At 45.9% G+C, this 19,404-nt stretch overlaps 1 protein-coding gene across 2 annotated transcripts in view; it reads right to left on the reverse strand.

Moving 5' to 3' along the window:
• RETREG1 (reticulophagy regulator 1) overlaps positions 1-19,404 on the reverse strand; it is a gene marked incomplete at its 5' end in the record, with an annotated part of 125,186 nt that overhangs the window by 54,260 nt on the left and 51,522 nt on the right. The gene's annotated exons all lie outside the window — the stretch shown is intronic.

The following is a 19,404-nucleotide window of genomic DNA, read 5'->3' on the forward strand; positions in this document are numbered from 1 at the left end:
TAACACATACTTTGCTTCGTTTTGCTTGAAATTATCCCTCCAAAAGAGGATGTGGTCACATGTTTGTGATCTTACCAAATCTGTCACAGACCAGGACTGTGCATTCAATTTAAAAATTTTGAATAGCAAAGTACTAGGAGAGGAAGAATGGCTGAAGTGACATCACTCAGTGCTGGTGTGGGAAGCTTTCAGATGTCATAGAGTTTACCTGATAGGATGGGTAAAAAATAATAACAATACTAATTAAAGAGAAAGACATGTATCACAGATTCCTTCATTATTTGTGGGTGTGGGCTAGGCTATTATAAAATAAGCTTTGCCCAAATTTCTTCCAGAAGTACTGTACTCAGCGGTCGTGTGATAAAGATGGAGCCACGTGGTTTTCCAGAGGTGGAGGTGTGGATGGGGAATTGGGCGAAGGCGGTCAAAAGGTACAAACTCCTTTTGTTATAAAGGTAAGTTAAGTCCTGGAGATGTAACGTACAGCGTGGTGACTGCAGGTAATTATACTGTGTTGTATATTTGAAAGTTGCTAAGAAAGTAAATCTTTAAAATTCTCATCACAAAAAAACAAAACTGTAGCTGTACAGTAGTGGATGTTAACTATTACGGTGATCATTTTGCAATATGTACATGTATTGAATCGTTACCTTATGCACCTGAAACTTATACAAAGTTATATGTCAGTTATGTCTCAATAAAACTGGGGGGAGGGGATAAAAATTGAGGGAGAAAAGATTGACTGAAATAGCTGTTTACAGCTTGGATCAATTTCCAGTGACTTTACTATCTAAAGTCCTCTGTCACAACTTAGGAATGAAATAACTTGTTCTGGAAAATGTGTTAGGGTCAAAAAGTGGCCCTAACTTTAATAAAACTGACATGAAGGGAGAACAGAGAAAGCAGCATTTTAAAACTAATATGTGGGTTTCCCTGGTGGCGCAGTGGTTGAGAGTCCGCCTGCCGATGCAGGGGACACGGGTTTGTGCCCCGGTCCGGGAAGATCCCACATGCCGCGGAGCGGCTGGGCCCGTGAGCCATGGCCGCTGAGCCTGAGCGTCCGGAGCCTGTGCTCCACAACGGGAGAGGCCACAACAGTGAGAGGCCCGCGTCCCGCAAAAAAAAAGAGAAACAAAAACAAAACTAATATGTTACGCAAATAAGTTGTGATTTTATATCTATCAACATGGTGCGCTAACAGCGATTTTACAGTGGTTACAATTAGTACGAGTAGAAAATTGGACCCTCTATATTTACATTCCCCGCAGCCAATACATTCAAGGTGGGCGAAAGCTCTTCCTGGATCTTGGCAATGGGAAGGAGGGCCCTCACCACACATGCAAGGTTCCCTTACATCGGGTATGAATTGTATTCTGAGTGAAAGGAGAAATCATCAAAATAGTTAGTCCTGGCTGCTCGGTAGAGACCAGCTCTTTGGGGCCAAGAGGAAAAGCATGGGGGTCAGTTAGGGGTTGAGATCTGGCCCAGGTCCAAGGGGATGGTGACAGAGTGAGGGCTGAAGGGTCTAGGCCACATTCTGCAAATGGAGCCGAGCAGGTTGACTGATGAACTCAACGTGTGGAATAGGGACAAGGTGAAATCACACACGGCTTCGATCTGCTTACCTGAACACCACAGTCCTTAAAAGCAAATTTTTGAATAACAGCTAACGGCCTGGGATACCTGACATATTAAAACACGTTGGAGAACTTTTCTGCAAGATGGACCCACACTAAATATTTTCAAATTTGTGGGCCGTATGGTCTCCATTACAGCTAATCAACTCCACTGCTGTAGCTCAGACAATATGTAAAGGAATGAATGTGGGCCATGGGTGGCCACCCTCTGTATTTTATACACACACACACTCCACCAATTATAAAAGAACATGTGCTATTCGTAATTGATTAAAGAAAACCATGGGGAAGGGATTATGTACCCCAATATTTACAGCGATTCTCTCTATGGTTTTTATTTTCTTTTGTGTGTTTTAAGTATTTTCAAAAATTCCCCCACATATGTATTCCTGTCGTAACCAGATAAAATCTACCCCCCAAAAGTGTGAAATTCTATCTTTAAAAATCTACAAAGAAAAACAAAGCCAGGTGTTTTGGTGTCCTGTCATTGATCATACTTTCAAATGGAGATTTTTTTTTAATATAAAAAGACTTTGAAAAAGGTCATCAGTAAATAAATTCTAAATCGGCAGTTGAAAAGAAAATAACCCATCATGCTTCCTAGAACTGGAGAGAGTCCAGGTGAGGAACGGGGAAGGCTGTTTTTCGCTACATTGGCTGAGTCTGTGGAAAAGACTGCATCTTGAATTAGCAGCTTGACTGTCTGCAGTCCAGGTAAATACTGTGTTGCTACAACCGAAATCATCCTGCCACGTGGGTCACCCTGTCATATAATTAGCCTCTTATCATATCAGGGGCAAATCAAAGCAGCAGCAGTTGCTGTTCATGTGGTAACTGAACAAACCAGCAACACTCTCTTCCTGGATCCACATCCGATTTGACAGCATCACCATCCCACCGAAGACACCAGAAGGGGTGTTTTGCCGCATTTTTCATAGCAAGTGGAACCTGAGAGCACATGGAACATCTTAAGGACTTCCCAGCTGTCTCCGCTACTTAGATTCTTTGCATGTCCTTCACTGCATCACTGTGCACATTAGTCCACCAGCTGGGGAACTGGGTGGAGGGTGAAATTTCACCGTAAGTGTCCTGTGGTTCCTGGATATCGCCCTCAGGCTCTCCCATTCACCTTATCCGGCACATGGTCAGGTTCATTGTCTCCGATCACCCGATCCTGTCCTCCCCGCCCCAGAAGATCTGCCCCCTCCTCCTTCATCCCCTTCCCAGATGTTTATCCAGACAAACAGGTTGCAGCTCATCTCCATCCCCCGGTCCATTTCAGGAAACCCACCCTAGCCATCGTCCTCTCCTCTGTTGCCAAGTGTTATTTACTTCTCAATGCGACTCTAAGTCCTTGCCTAAGCAGTAAACCGCCGAAGGGCCGTCTCTGGTGTCCTGGCCTCTCACGGTGCTGGGCACACTGCATGCTCCGAGGCGCAGTTCTGCCAAGTGACCCCTGCAGACAGCCTGCCTGGGTTCTGATGCTCACCCACCAGCTGGGTGAGCTCGAGTAAGTGACTTAACCTCTCTGTCTGTTTCCTCGTCTGTGAAATGGGGATAACAGCACTTCGTAACAGCTGCTGTGAAGACTTAAGGCACATGTAAATGTTGTAAGTGGATTAGATTAAGTATATAAGATTTGAGAATGAGAATGTCATCATAGGCAAAACACCGAGGACAGAGCAGGCATTTTGACTGTCTTACTTATGTGTTGGCTTAAAAAGAACACACGAGACAGAGGTTCAGTCTCACGCTTTCCATGCTGCTCTCTCCAATCACAGCTATCTTTCCTTTCTCTAACGTTCAGCAGAACATCAATGTAAGGAATGAATGAAACTATGTTTTTGATTTCCTGTTCTTTCACTTTTGATCCTTCACTACCGCTGGCCAGTTCACCTCTTGATGAAAGATAATAATAACTGCACCAAGGATTGCTTACTCTGTACCAAGTGCTTTATGTTAATTATTTCATGTAATCCTTGAAACATCCTGGGGAAGGTGTTGTTCTAATCCCCTTTCACAGATGAAGAGACAGATTGAGAAGCAAAGCATCTTGCCCAAGGCCACCGACGAGACTTGGAAATGGCTGAGCCAGGGCTGTTTTTCTTCTGAATCACCCATTGCTCATGGCACTGTTCTAGACTCATCACAGGTGCTTACTGATTACATAGTTTGGCTAAATGACTGATTCATTGAAAAACTGTCTATTGATGGCCATTGTAGGCCAGACTTGGGGAGGGCAAAGATTAGAGATGTTTCCTCTGTTATCACCGAGTTTAAGTCTCGGTGACTCTGTTTGTGGGGAACACAGACACACCAAGGAGCAATTACAAAGCAACGTGATGGGCCCTGTTAGGACAGGGCAAATACAGAACGACACGGAGAGGCGCACTACCAGCACAGGAGACAGGCATGGGGTCTGCGGCGAGTAGAAAAGGCTTCCCCGAGGTGACATTTTAGTGATGCTGAAGGATGGGCTGCGACTGAGATGGGGGATTCCAGGTGGAAACAAGACAACCCATTGCTCGGCTGGGGACCGAGAAGGGGGCGTGGCTAGAGAGGACTGCAGGGGGAACGAGGTCCCCCAAGCATTAAACAGGATTTCTTTCAACAAATTAGGCAGTGGACAGCCTGAATCGGGACTCTCCTATAGCCCACGCAGCCAGCAAACTGATTAGAAAGGTTTGTACTCCTCCTCCAACTGCAAGGTTCCTTTACACCAGAGGAAGTGGCACCCTTAAGACAGCATCAGCGAACCATTGGCTCTTCCAGGGCTCTGCTGCCCTGTTAAAGTCCTTGACTGCTGGGATGAAGGGGATGGACCATGTCCTCCTTGGCCTTAGAAACCTTCCTTTAAAAACAGTCACAGGACGGCAGACACTGAGATCAAACGATGTGTCCTGATATCCAATGGAGACCCGGTGACACTGAATATCAGTAGCTTGTCTGTCATTCAAGCCTGTGGGTATCAGGGTGGTGATGCAGTTTTCGAGGGCATCAGAGGTTTCATCTCAATTTACTCATCGGTGTTCAAAAAGTTTTTCTTTTTGTTTCCTCACACTGGGTCTCCATGCAGACAACAAAGGGAAAGACTAAAGCAATTACCTAGATGCCATTTTTTAGCATTTTTACCAAGCGTGCCCGTGTTATCTGCATGTTTCTGAAGAAACTTCTATAAATTACCTGAACAAGAAGATAACAGCATGAATTCTTCGCCTGAAGTTATAAGGCAGAAAGTTCTCCTTCAGAGGAAAGGTCCTGGCAGCCAAAAGGAATGACACATTTTCTCTACACCCACTAATTTACAATAATGAACATTTTATCAACAACAATGAAGAACCCAAGCACTAGAGTATGTTCCGAGTAGCTGAGACCCTGACTACGTGTGAGAGCTGTATTGTCCACACATACTCTACGACACGACACATGAGGTCCCCACTGGTCTGAGGTCGTGTGAAGGACCGCTCCCCGAGGTCATCGTGCGGGGTGCAGAGTGCCCCATGCCTGCCCAGCCCCGCTGGAGAGCGCAGACGTACAGAGTGGATGGAGAGGGGAGACTGCCCTGCGGATTTCAGCCAACCTTATCAAGGCCAAGGCAATCATGTGATAATGTGTGAATGAATCAGAAGGGGTGGCCCGGGGATTTCTGCACTCCCAGCAACGTTCACACTTCGTTTCCAGCCAGCTCTCATTTTCCTCTGCTGAGCGTTTACTAGCCGCTTTTCACATGACACTCAGAACCCCCATCTTACTAATTTGCTCAGAGTAGAAGTCCCGTCAGAATTAGACTCTGTACCAGGGACTGCTGCATCGCTAAAATATCCCTGCTAAACTCCCGAAAAGGCAATGTCTTCTGCTACCACTTTTCTTCTGGAAATGATGGCCTCAGGTCACTTATTCCCTCGTCAAACATTTTTAGTGAGCACTTATTAAGTGCCAGGCACTGTGCTAGGCCCTGGGGTCACAGGGGTAGATCCAGGAGACGTGGTCTCTGTTTTACGGAGCTCCCAGGGTGGTACAGAAGCTGGATATGAAACAAGTGAAGACACAGACCAACATACAAAGGCCCATTTGGTTAAGAGCTAAGAGAAGCTGGGTTCTCATGAGGAAGGTTTAAACCAAACCACCTATATTGCTTCTCCTCCGCCCCCCGCTACAAACGTGCACAGGTACGTTTTCAGTGGGCGTCAGTCCTTAGGAGAGCTGAGTGCTCGCTTGATTTCAGCGGTGACAAGTGCAGGAAGCCCCGTCCACAGGGTGGGAGCTGTAGGTTTGGGATGCAGGCTGCATCGGGCTTGCGGAAGAGCTGTCTGCCACGTGTCAGTGCCTCACCTAAAATCGCACAGGAGCACACGAGAGCTTTCTGAGTCCTTTTGTCTCCTTTGCAGCCCACCTCCCACGCCCACCCATTTCACGTCTCTTGCTCGACTGCACCAGCCAAATGCTGGGACTGATGACAATTTTCTGACGAGCTTTCGCCAGCGAAGAAGCCTGCCTTGAAATCCACGCGCCCTCTTGCTCATTCCCAGGGAGAAGCTCTCACAAAATGCCCCGAAGCTGGACAATGTTGATAAAACCCAAACTCACTCCTTTACGCCTTCAAGCAACAAGAATCCGACTGCCCACAGTGGCAACGAGAGCGGCAAGGATTGTAAGTAAGTCAACGTAAGAGGATCACCTCACAAAACATGAAAACGCCAACCTGGTCCACCCCGGGGGCCCAGACGTGCCAGCACTTCGACAGACTTTAACCCCCTCCCAAGGCGCCACCAAGACACACAGGGCTCCCGTTTCACGTCCTCAGCACTCTGACATTTATCCCCTCATCCCGACTCGACAGGAGACACTCACGGCACAGATGTGTCAAAGCCGGCTGGATGGAAAACCACGGCTCGTCCAGGGGCTGGCTGCCAAAGTCCGCAGATCAGTGTGCCCTGCTGACGATGCCAACGCCAAAGCATGCCTGAGACCGTGCAGGTCTTGACAGATAAAAGCTAGCGCTGGAATGCTTTATCGCTGATGGGCTTCCACGTTCATCTCCGACTCCTGTCTTGGGGGAGCATTCTGGCAGACCAGAAGAAGACTTTTCAAATACAGACTTGCTTGAGGGTTCCCCCAAGAAAAGCCCTCCGAGCGGGGAGAGCGTATCCACGGGAAACAAGAAAGGGCTTCAGGCCACAAGAATCCCAAGATGGCAAAAGATGCAACCTCAGTCGACTGTCCTTCCAGACGCTTACCTGCTCTTCCTCTGACGGGCCCCCCACCCTTCCCACTCTGCCTGTCTTGGCCCTTAGGACCAGCGCCAACACCCTCGAGGGGCCCGACCCACTGCCCTGGTCCGCTGCGCAGACCAGAGAACCGCTCTCGTTCCAGAGCCCTTACAGAGGGGCCGGGCGCTTGGCAGCTTCGACGAGCTCTAATCCTCATCACGGCCCCTGAATTAAACAGCATTTCCCATGTTTCAACAGCAAAGAAATGAGGGACTTCCCTGGCTGTCCAGTGGTTAAGATGCTGCGCTTCCTTTGCAGGAGGCGCAGGTTCAAGGGTTCGATCCCTGGTCAGGGAACTAAGGTCCCGCGTGCCGCGGGGTGCGGCCAAAAATTTAAAAAATTTTTAAGAAGTGAAGAAATGAGGCTTTGAGGTTTTAGAACTTGCCCAGGGCCAGGTGCCTGCGAAGAGAGCTGGGATGAGACCCCAGGCAGTGGGCCTCGTTCTGCCTGGACGTCCGAGCCTCAGCCGGGCTGCCAGCTGCCAACATCTGCAGCGGCTAAACTGTGGGGCTTGGGGGTGGGTTTACGTGGTGTGTGGCTATGACCACAGATCAAACAAATGCTTTAGTTCTTCAAAGGGAAAAGGATGGCGTGAAGCATGGATATGGGTGGCCACATGGTGACTTCACGTCCCGGGGCCCTTTATCCGCTAGCAGAGTGCAGTCCCTGCCCGGGGCTGCAGGCAACAACTCAGCTGTTTCGCGAGCAAATCGTGAGCAGATCAAGCGCAGGAATTCTCGGCCCCCAAGTATATTCACAGGATACGGAGCAGTTCAGCTCTCACGTCTCTTTGAGCATCTTCGCAGGAAGGACTTCGGATCAGCTCATTTTACTGACGTCTGCGGGGACCAACACGGAGTTCTAGCAGGGCCCAGATCAGAGCAAGACATCCAGAGCTGCAGTGCAGCCCGGGCCCCGGAGAGGATGCAGAAAGTTAACACCCACCCCGGCCATCCGTCACCACAGCAGGTGGCCCTGGCACCAGGCTGAAGACCCAGCCGCCAACCTCAGGGGAAGGGGAAGAGACCACTTGGGACAAAAGGAGCCTGTGAGGTGACCGCTCCGCTCCGTTAGTGTGCCTCCTGGTCCCCTGGGGAGGCGTGTTCTGAGCAGGGAAGTGGCTTCAGATCGGGGGCTCCGCTACTCCGCGCAGAAATGATCACAAGTAACAACAGCTGGGACAGCTCCAGTGAACCACGTGCACGCCGTTCTGTGTTCGATGCTGTACGTACAGCTTCTCTGTCAAGGCTTTCCAGAGCTCTGGGAGGGGCTTCTATCACTATACCCGTTTTATTTGTTTTTATCTTTTTATTGAAGTATAGTTGCTTTACGATGTTATGTTAGTTTCTGCGGTGCAGTGAAAGGAATCAGCTATGTGTGTACCTATATCCCCTCCCTCTCGAACCTCCCTCCCTCCCCCCAACCCACGCATCTAGGTCATCACAGCTGTATACCGCAGGTTCCCGCTAGCTGCCTATTTTACACATGGTAGTGAGGTAGAGAGAGGTCTGAACTCAAGTCTGTTGTAACCAGGACCCTGCCCCTCAGCATAACCTCTGACCTCCCAGGACGCCCTGCACACTGCCCTCAAGGTTGCCCGCCCCGTCTTAGAACTGAAAAGGAATGAAAGCACTCTTCTTCAAAGGAAAACTGAGGATGGTTTGTAAGAATCAGTTACAGGCTCACTTTGTGTTCCAAAATTTTTTAGAGATGACTGAAATCATGTCTTCAGACATAAACTTTGAAATATCCCTCTAAGGAGCTCAAAAATCTGCTTCACTTCCCTGGGCAAGGCCCCAGCACTTCACTTCCACATGGCTAGGGACCTCCATAAAGGGGACACCGAGGCAGGGGAGGCCCTGACTTCATGGTCTGTTAGGAGGAGCCTGGAGGAAATAAACAAGTTATTTTGTCCTGCACTCATGTGCTCTGTCCCGACACCAGTGGAGAGAGTCCTCAAAATTCAGTGCCTAATCAGGTAATGGGCCATAAAGCACACCCCTGAATGTCGTCAGGGCCCAGGCATTTGCACCGGGAATCCAGAAATAAGCTGTCACCAAAAGGATGTGTGCCCGCTGGAAATAATTTCCAGAACATGTTTCGTAATCTAGAGCCGGGACTCAGCGAGCCAGACAGGAAAGGTCAAGACCAGCCCCTGGTCCTTCCCACCTGGCCTCATCTCCTGCCCGCAGGGGCCTCACAGCAACTGCCCCTGCTTGCTGTCTGTCCCTGAGCCCCCAGGTCCCTTCCCAACAACCACCAGCAGAGCCGACTGCCTGGCACCGTGTCCTGCCACGTCACTCCACTATCACTGAAGGCAGATCGCACCGCTACCTCGACTGGCCTTAAACATGTTTTGAGTAACTGTCAAAATTTAGTAAGTATTTTATTCACCATACATTTACATGTCAAGTAATTACCGGTACCAGATTCTCCACGTATCAAATATGCCTGAATTGAATGACATGTTTTACAATAACTTTTCCAAGTAACATTTACTCAGAGTAGAGAATGTGGAATGACACTTTTAAAAGAATTCTGCCTAAGGAAAGTGCACATTCAAATAATTTTTTTTAACATAAAACTTACGAGTATCTTCTTTATACTCTTGATTGCTTTTTGGTTAGGACAAAGGATGTGGCTACTGATAAGGATACAGACATTCAGTGAGTAGATTTATGAAAATCGGTTCTTTGGGAACTCTTTTTGATTGCGATCTATCGGACCAAAGTGAACAACTTTCTCAATGCAAACTGGATCCCCCAACTAAAAATGACCAACACAATAAGTGTTAGTTCCCAGGACACTGGCCTCTATCCTACTGATACCTTTTAAGCCCTTGTAAATTTCTTAAGTACAAATCAATTACCTCATTATGTTTGTTTATGAGCAGAGTTATTTGCGAAGTCAGTCAGGGATCAAACTTGAGAGGACAAAGTGTACCAGCCTGAGGAGGGGGGCAGTAGGATCTGATGAGGCTTGAGGTGGGGACTCAGGATTAATGTATCTGTCACACAGAAGCCCCCATCTCTGCAGACACAGGCCAGGGCTAGAGAATGAGTTTGCTTCTACCACAAATTCAGTTATTACCGAAAGGATCTTAAACACTGAGAATCTGAAACTCTTTGATTCTGATCCCTTTAGGAAATTCACATACCTGTGAATGATTCATTCGGTCGCTGTAGGAAAATCAAATCTGGGAAAGATTTAGGCTGGTTAATGAATAACTTGGAACTAACTGATGATTATCTAACAAGGGAAGGGAAGGAGAGGGACAGTGGGGGTCTGTGCCTGACAAGCACAGGTGCTGGGTACTCACATCCATCAGTTCACCCAGGCTCCAGAGAACCAGACAGAAATGACCTTTCTGAGCACAGAACTGGGGATGCAAAGTGATTGGGAAGACATTTTTCCTGGTTGGCTAATACGTCCAATGTGTGTTTTGGGGGGAACACGAAGAAGAGCAGTTGTGTAACAGGGATGATTTGGAACAACTAAAGGGGAAAAAAGCATCAATTCAGTCGAGTGACAAGTAAACAAGTACGTATTTACTATGTGGTATCACTGCACTTGAGAGATTCTAGGACGGACATCACCTTTGTCCCTGCCCTGTCCCAGAGCTTACATGTTTGAAGAGACAAGACTAATCACCACTCTCTTTCATATTTCATTAGCTAAAACAAACTGCCTCAATTTCACACTTGACTTTGCCCTTAGGAACACAGATATAAAGGAAGAGTATCCAAGTTTCACAATAAAAACTAACGTACATGCCTATGGTTTCTTGTTTCAAGAACTACCTAGGGAGGCAATGATGTGATTATTTTATTAAAACACAATCGGGGGCTTCCCTGGTGGCGCAGTGGTTGGGAATCCGCCTGCCAATGCAGGGGACACAGGTTCGAGCCCTGGTCCGGGAAGACACCACATGCTGCGGAGCAACTGGGCCCATGCACCACAGCTACTGAGCCTGCGCTCTAGAGCCCGCGAGCCACAACTACTGAGCCTGCGCTCTAGAGCCCGCGAGCCACAACTACTGAAGCCCACGTGCCTAGAGCCCGTGCTCCGCAACAAGAGAAGACACCGCAATAAGAAGCCTGCGTACTGCAACGAAGAGCAGCCCCCGCTCGCCACAACTAGAGAAAGCCTGCGCAGAGCGACAAAAGACCCAACGTAGGCAAAATAAATAAATAAATAGATAAATAAACCCACACACAAGCAGGGTGTGTGTGCAGGGGCCACTATATTCTGAAGCTGAGAGCTGAGAGCTGAGGGCAGAGAGGTATGGAGCTCTAAATCAACACTTCATGGAGATATAATTTCAGAGAATAAACTGCATGTGTTTAAAGCATAAAACTGGGTAAGTTTTGACAGATGATTACACCGGTGGAACCACTGCCAGAAGCAAGATAGAGAACATTTCCAACGCCCACCTACAAAGCGCCTACCCACCCTGCCCCAGGCAACCACTGCTGGCTTTCTGTCACTACAGATTAGTAATGGTTCTAGGAAAACAGGAACTCCACCTGACTCCTGCCCCAAGGCGTTTTAGTTGGGGGTGGGGTGTTAAAGCACAAGTATATTTTATTTTGCTCAACTATATACAACAGTAGCAGGTGACAGGGCTTTAGAAAGACAAGATAGGCCGAGGGGGGGGGGGGGTACGGTCTCAGAGTCAGTAGAACCTGTTGTCCTCCGAGCACCCAGCCCTCTTTGGTGGTTGTTTTTTTTTCACATCTTTATTGGAGTATAAATGCTTTACAATGTTGTGTTAGTTTCTGCTGTATGACAAAGTGAATCAGCTATACATATACATATGTTCCCATATCTCTTCCCTCTTGCCTCTCCCTCCACCCTCCCTATCCCACCCCTCTAGGTGGTCACAAAGCACCGAGCTGATCTCCCTGTGCTATGCAGCTACTTCCCACTAGCTGTCTATTTTACATTTGGTAGTGTATATACATCCATGCCACTCTCTCACTTCTTCCCAGCTTCCCCTTCCCCCACTGTGTCCTCAAGTCCGTTCTCTACGTCTGAGTCTTTATTCCTGCCCTGCCACTAGGTTCATCAGTACCGCTTTTTAAAATTCCATATATATGCATTAGCATGTGGTATTTGTTTTTCTGACTTACTTCACTCTGCATGACAGATTCTAGGTCCATCCACCTCACTTCAAATAACTCAGTTTCATTCCTTTTTATGGCTGAGTAATATTCCATTGTATCTATGTGCCACATCTTCTTTATCCATTCATCTGTCGATGGACACTTAGGTTGCTTCCATGTCCTGGCTATTGTAAATAGAGCTGCAATGAACATTGTGGTACATGACTCTTTTTGAATTATGGTGTTCTCAGGGTATATGCCCAGTAGTAGGATTGCTGGGTCATGTGGTAGTTCTATTTTTAGTTTTTTAAGGAACCTCCATACTGTTCTCCATAGTGGCTGTATCAATTTACATTCCCACCAACAGTGCAAGAGGGTTCCCTTTTCTCCACCCCCTCTCCAGCATTTATTGTTTCCAGATTTTTTGATGATGGCCATTCTGACCGATGTGAGGTGATATCTCTTTGCAGTTTTGATCTGCATTTCTCTAATGATTAGTGATGTTGAGCATCTTTTCATGTGTTTGTTGGCCATCTCTATGCCTTCTTTGGAGAAATGTCTATTTAGGTCTTCTGCCCATTTTTGGATTGGGTTGTTGTTTTTATGATATTGAGCTGCATGAGCTGCTTGTATATTTTGGAGATTAATCCTTTGTCAGTTGCTTCTTTTGCAAATATTTTTACAGCATGCAGATGGGAAGGCGGAAAGCCACGGCCCAACAAACACAGCTCAGAATTCAGGTCTACCCTGTCTGTCTTTGCACTGTGCCTCCAGAAAGCAACTTCTTTCTTTTTAAAATGTATAACACATTATTCTCAAAAGTCAAAGGACCTCTTAATCATTTTGGCTAAAAGAAATACACGCCACACACCACATGTGAAGGCACATCTCAGCCACGTGGAAGGGTGTCAGAACTAGCTCTGGAATCATCTGGTAGAAAGTTTTAGAAAATTCCTGCTGGCGTCTAAACAGAACAGCTCCTACTTCTATTTGTGTTCTCACTCATGTATTGGTATCGATTGCTGTATCTGCTCTGTCTTCTTTTAAACGGCTTTATGGATGTGTACTTGACATATAATAAACTGTGCATATTTAAAGAGCACTATTTGAGGGGCTTCCCTGGTGGCGCAGTGGTTAAGAGTCTACCTGCCGATGCAGGGGAACACGGGTTCAAGCCCTGGTCCGGGAGGATCCCACGTGCCACGGAGCAGCTGGGCCGTGCGCCACAACTCCTGAGCCTGCCCTCTGGAGCCCGCGAGCCACAACTACTGGGCCCGCGTGCCACGACTGCTGAGGTCCGTGCGCCTGGAGCCCGTGCTCCACGATGGGAGAGGCACCGCGGTGAGAGGCCCGTGCACCACAGTGAGGAGTGGTCCCTGCTCGCCGCAACTGGAGGGGGCCCCCGCGCAGCAACAAAGACCCAACACAGCCAAAAATAAATAGATTAATTAATTAAAATAAATAAATAAAGCATACGGCCCTACTTTGGCCTTTCAAAATAAAAAATAAAGAGCAGTATTTGATAACGTGTGACACATGTACGTGCCTGTGAAACCATCACCAAAATCAGTATAAGAAACAATTCCACCGCCCTTCCCAAGTTTCCTGGTGCCCTCGTTACTCCCTCCCTCTCGCCCTTCCCTGTACCACCCACTCTGTTCCACAGCGAGGACTGATCTGCTTTCTGTAACTACAGATTCTTTTGCATTTTTTAAACTTTCCGCAAATGGAATCACCCAGCACGTACTCTGTTTCGTCTGGCTTCTTTCATTCAGCATAATTATTTTGAGATTCGTCCATGTTGCTCCATTAATTCGCTCCTTTTCATTGTAGAGCAGGGTTCATTGTATGGATACACACAATTTTCTCAGCCATCACCTGTCAATGGACAGTTTGGGGCTACAACAAATAACGCTGTTGTGAACATTCGTGTCCAAGGCTTTGTGCGGACACGTTTCATGTTTCTTGGGTAGGAGTGGAATGGCTGAATCACATGGTAGGTGTATGTTTATCTTTTTAAGAACTGCCCAGCTGTTTCAGCGAACAGTTGTATATAGTCTGACACTCATTCAGACTATACGAACGGGAGAACGTGAGAACTGCAACTGCTCCACGTGCTTGCAAGACTGGGTATGTTCAGTCTTTTAAAATTTTGACCGTTCAGGGAATTCCCTGGGGGTCCAGTCGTTTGGACTCCAAGCTCTCACTGCCGACGGCCTGGGTTCAATCCTTGGTCGGGGAACTAAGATCTCACGAGCTGTGTGGTGCAACCACAAATAAAATAAAGTAAAATACAATTCTGGACACTCAGATAGGTGTGAGGGTATCGCACTGCGGTTTCCAGAGCAGTTCTAGTGACTGGTGATAGCAAGCACCTTCTCCTGTGTTTATCGTTGTTGAAGAATCTGTTCAAATCATTTGAGCTTTTTTTCAGTGGGTTGTTTATTTATTAAGTTTTAATTCTTCATAGACTCTGGATACAAATATTTTGTCAGATATACGATTTACAGAACACTGTCGATCTGTGCCTCGATTTTTTCATTCCCTTAATAGTGCCAGTTAAAGAACAAAAGTTTTTTTAATCTTGATGAAGTCCAATTTATCATTTTTCTCTTTTATGGATCATGTCTTATATTATATACAGTATTATATCCGAATACTGTATATATCTTATAATATATACAGTATTATATCCGAAAACTCCTTCCTTAACCCGGGGTTATGAAGACTTCCTATGTTTTCTTCTGGAAGTTTTACAGACTTAGGTTTATATTTAGGCCTATGTTTTAATGGCCTCTTAAAGTTAATTTCTGTGTGTGGTACAAGGTATGGATCAAAGTTTATGTTTTTGCCTACAGATATTCAACTTTTCCAGCACTATTTGTTAAAAAGCCATCCTTTCTCCACTGAATTGCCTCTGAACCTTTGTTGAAAATGAGTTGTTACATATGTGTGAGTCTATTTCTGGACTCTCTACTCTGCTTTGATTAGCATAGCTTTAAAATAAGCCTGTTCACTTTGTTTAGCCAGTAAGGAAACTGAGACCCAAGAGTTGACCTTATTTGCTTCAAGTGTCTTCCACTGGTGACACATTAACTCCTAAGATTTAATTCTTTTACATATAAAGAGAAATTCTATGCCAAAAACAAATTAGTTGATATGAAAGAAATCAACATATTTTTACTAAAATACAGTCTCATTTTTGTGATGAAAACAAGGCTTAAAACTATGGAAAATAAATTTTTAGCAAGAGCAAAGAAATAGATTTCAGTCACAAGAAGCATAACTCTCCAAACTTCAGAGACCCCTTCCCACTCCACTGCCCGGTCAGGGCTCCTTTCCACCCAGCTCAGGCCCCCGCCATGGCATCTCTAACCCTTGCGCACCGATGACACCAACGTTCTATTTGCTTCTTCACTGTTGGCATGTGATGAAAACATTTAAAATGCTCAACTTTACCCTTATTTGCCAATATACTGTTTAAGAAGCTACGTTCTGGAAGAGGAAATATAAGCAGTTTGGTAAGGGACGCAGTAGAACGTCGAGATAAACCCAGTGCTTTGGAGGGGAGGACGATGTGAGTGGAAATCTTCCCTCCATCACTGTGGTCAAGCTAGTTAACCAAGCTGTGGTGTCCTGGTCTCGGAGCTAATACTTCCTGCCTCGTGAATTGTCGTGAAGGTAAATCAGGTAATGCTGAAAGCATTTAGCACAGCGCCTGGCAAATACAAGGCACTAATACATAAGAGTTCTCCACAGTTTACCATCATAATCACTGGGGCCTTCCCCTTCCTCCACTGCCCTGTGCTGTACTCCAAGCTTCCCACCAGCTCCCTCTGATTCCTGGGGCACCTTCTAGCTACTTCTGTTCTGGTCACTTTCCAACCCCTGGTTCCTTACATTTCTTGGTTTCAGCCTCCATGGGATACTGAGTCCAAATAAATAATCCCTCCTTCGTGAACGCTGGATGAAGGGGTTTCTGTTTGTTGTTAGCACAGGAGCTTCCTTGGAAAGACAGGTAAATTAGCATCTCCAGACTCATGGTTCTTGCTGTCCACCGCGCTGCTCTGGGTCATTTAGGGTCACCGTTACCCCGGGGGAGCCCAGGAGGAGTGCTGGGCCAGAGGCACTGCTGCATTATAACAAAATGCATCATACAGGCAGTGAGCTAAAAACCTTTATCCCTCAATGAGAGCATCTAAACAAGCCTGGTCTTCACAGGTCATAAAAGGCAAAGCTATGGGAGTCAAATGACTGAAATCCCACGAGGAAAAAAAAAAAAAACGTTAAAAAATTTCCTTTGAGGGCTTCCCTGGTGGCGCAGTGGTTGAGAGTCCGCCTGCCGATGCAGGGGACACGGGTTCGTGCCCCGGTCCGGGAGGGTCCCGCATGCCGCGGAGCGGCTGGGCCCGTGGGCCATGGCCGCTGAGCCTGCGCGTCCGGAGCCTGTGCTCCGCAACGGGAGAGGCCACAGCAGTGAGAGGCCCGCGTACAGTAAAAAAAAAAAAAAAAAATTTCCTTTGATACCTCTGTTTTTCCATGGCAGAAATCTTGAAATTTCATATTCTTTTTTTTTTTTTTTGGAAATTTCATATTCTTGATAAAGAAACATTCAACATTTGGAAAGATGCATTGGTAGAAGCAACATGTTACTTCAAAGATGCTTTTATAGTTTAAATGATATATAATTATAACAGGTGATTGGAAAACAGGAATAAAATAGGGTGCTGATTCAGTATATATAAAAATTAATACCATATTAATCAATGTGTACGAAATAAATTTGGTGGCCTTCCTCAAGTATCCCTCCCTTTCCTTCTTCTTACTTTGTCTTAAAATTACTGTTTCAGTGAGCAAAACAGAATCAATCTAAATATAACCACAGACTTCCTCCCCTCCAGGCACAACGTGCCAATGAAAGCTTTTCCTGATGATGTAATACAGCCATTTTTTCATTCTGGTGCCACTGGCTTTCTCCCTTTACGTAGAGCAAATGGCAATAGACTCTTTTTAGAATTATTTAAAAAGTGAACTGACACAGCTTCAACCGTGCCTGGCAAGGCACAACTCTCTCATTGTCTGCACCACCTCTCTGATGTCTGAGAACTTTCTCCCTTGTTCCAGCATCAAGGAAAATACAATAAAATCTTGACAGAATAGGAGGTTCTATGCCGCACATCCGGCAGAATGCCTTATACACAGCAGGCATCTACTAAATGTTGGGAGAATGGAGCCTTGGATTCAAGTTCAAGACACCGACAGGGCAAGTGGCCCCAGGGTTTCAGCAGGAACCCAGAATAGCAGCCCTGTGGAGACCTAGAGGGTGACCATGGACACTGTCGCCTCCCCTTCTCCATTCACAACCCAGAAGATTGACATTTGTAAAGTGTTTCATCCTGTTACAGATACCACAAGGAGTTCAAGTGAAGAATTTCAGAGTCAGGCCCGAGATGAAAGAGATTGTATGGAGGGAAAGCATAGAGGGTTAATGACCTCCTCAACAAATAACAGGAAAACTGGGTTTCCTCAGAATAAAAGAACCATTTTCAATACATTCCACACTCACTTTCCACCATCCCCTCGCAGAGCCTGGCTCTCTATTAACTTTCTTTGAATAATAACCGTGATTGTGTTACCAACAATGGGAACTTAATTTTTGATCCCAAAACAATAACTCTTGCTTCAGCAGTGTTAATTTTGGCTACAGAAATAGACGGATGATTTTGCCTAAGGATATCTCTGGTTCTTCCAAGTTCCCCTTTCAATGTGTACAATGAAACCCTTCCATAAAAAATAAAGGTATATAATACATTCCGGTCTGTTAACAGCAGGTTTTCCAGCGCCCTTTAGCTCTGACTGTATGAATACATACAAATATGGCATCATCATGTCAAGTTTTCCAACAATTTCATATCCTGAGATTATTACTGGTCAAAACTGTTCTGGTTTTCAAAGACAGAAGAATAAGAAGGTAGTAAGTAAGTGCTGAAAAGCTTTCTCTAGGATTTTAGCTAGCTAAAATTGATTGAGTAAATTATCAATCTCATATTCTAACCAGCAGGAGAAAATTCATTTATGGTAAGCCTTGTATTCTTCTTTCACTGTTGGAGGACTTTCCAACAGGACTTTCCAACAGAACAAGGAACAGAGACAAACTTATAAGTCGATCTCTAACTTTCTATGTGCCCTACACAAAGAGCATAAACAAATTCCTCCAACCAGGGTCACGTCTCCCCTTCTATTAGGGAAGCAGAAGCGGTCCAACTCAATTGCCTGTGTATTCACGGAACACCTCCATTTGGGCAAGAGTGTGGAGAAGGGGCAGTCTTTCCTACTCCAGTTTACTGAGGATTTAGATTGGGACCATCCCGTTGTGACCCCAAGTCAATTTCAGATCCATTTCTCAATTTAAAAATACAAATTTCTTTTTCATTTAAAAATCCTCTCAATTACTGAGGTTTCACTACATATTCCAAGCATGGTGCAGCCATTAAAAGCCCTTTAAAGGAAGATGATTTCATTCCAACTTAGCCCCAGGGGAAAGAAAAAGTATTTAGAAGTGTGATTTATTCAAAATAGACATCCATTTCTGACTTGGGGATGTTTATCTTGATAAGCTTTGGAGCTCAGTTAGTTTTCTTTCCAGAGCAGATGACTCCTGAGTCATGATTGAAAATATCACTCATTTTAATAAAGATTAACAACTGACCCCTCCCCCCGAAGAAAACCCCAAACACCAAGGAAAAGATATGTTGAAATGTGTTTTCAGTGGAAGTAAAAATCCTATTCAAAATCTAAAACTTGCACTTTAGGAGAAACGAATACTGAAAGCACTTCCTGTGCTTTAAATGACGTTGGAGGGCTCTGAAAGTTGAGTTTAAAAATACTTTCTAAGAATACAAGCCAAATGACTGCAGGATTATAAATTCTCTCTCCCAGTTGTTCAGGTATTAAAAACAGGCACAAGCAAGAATAGCCTTCAAAAAAACTGAAACGGCACATGAGTAATGCAATCTACCCCAGTAAGGATACGACACAATGGCCTTTTTCCTCCTTTTACGATGTACCTCTAAATCATAAGGTACCCTCCCATTCCCCTCCTTCCTGTACGGTCCCTTCTCTTTCAAAAAAAAATTTTAAAGGACACATGACTAAAATGACAAGTGAAGGGCACATTCTTGGATTCCTCCTTCAGAAGCAGTGCTCTCGCTGCTGGAGGCAGGGAGGCTGCCTAGAATCCAGCTTCCCCAGCAGGCATTCCAGCATTTGCTGAGTTATATTACACCATCTTCAATTCTCCAGAGGAAATTTAGGGATGAAAAGCAAAGCGAATCACCTGCCCAGGTCCACCTCTCCCCTGGACATCATCCTGCCCCCTAGTGACTCTCCCTG

The sequence above is a fragment of the Grampus griseus genome, assembly GCF_964374135.1.
Source record: "Grampus griseus genome assembly, chromosome: 3".
NCBI lineage: Eukaryota > Metazoa > Chordata > Mammalia > Artiodactyla > Delphinidae > Grampus > Grampus griseus.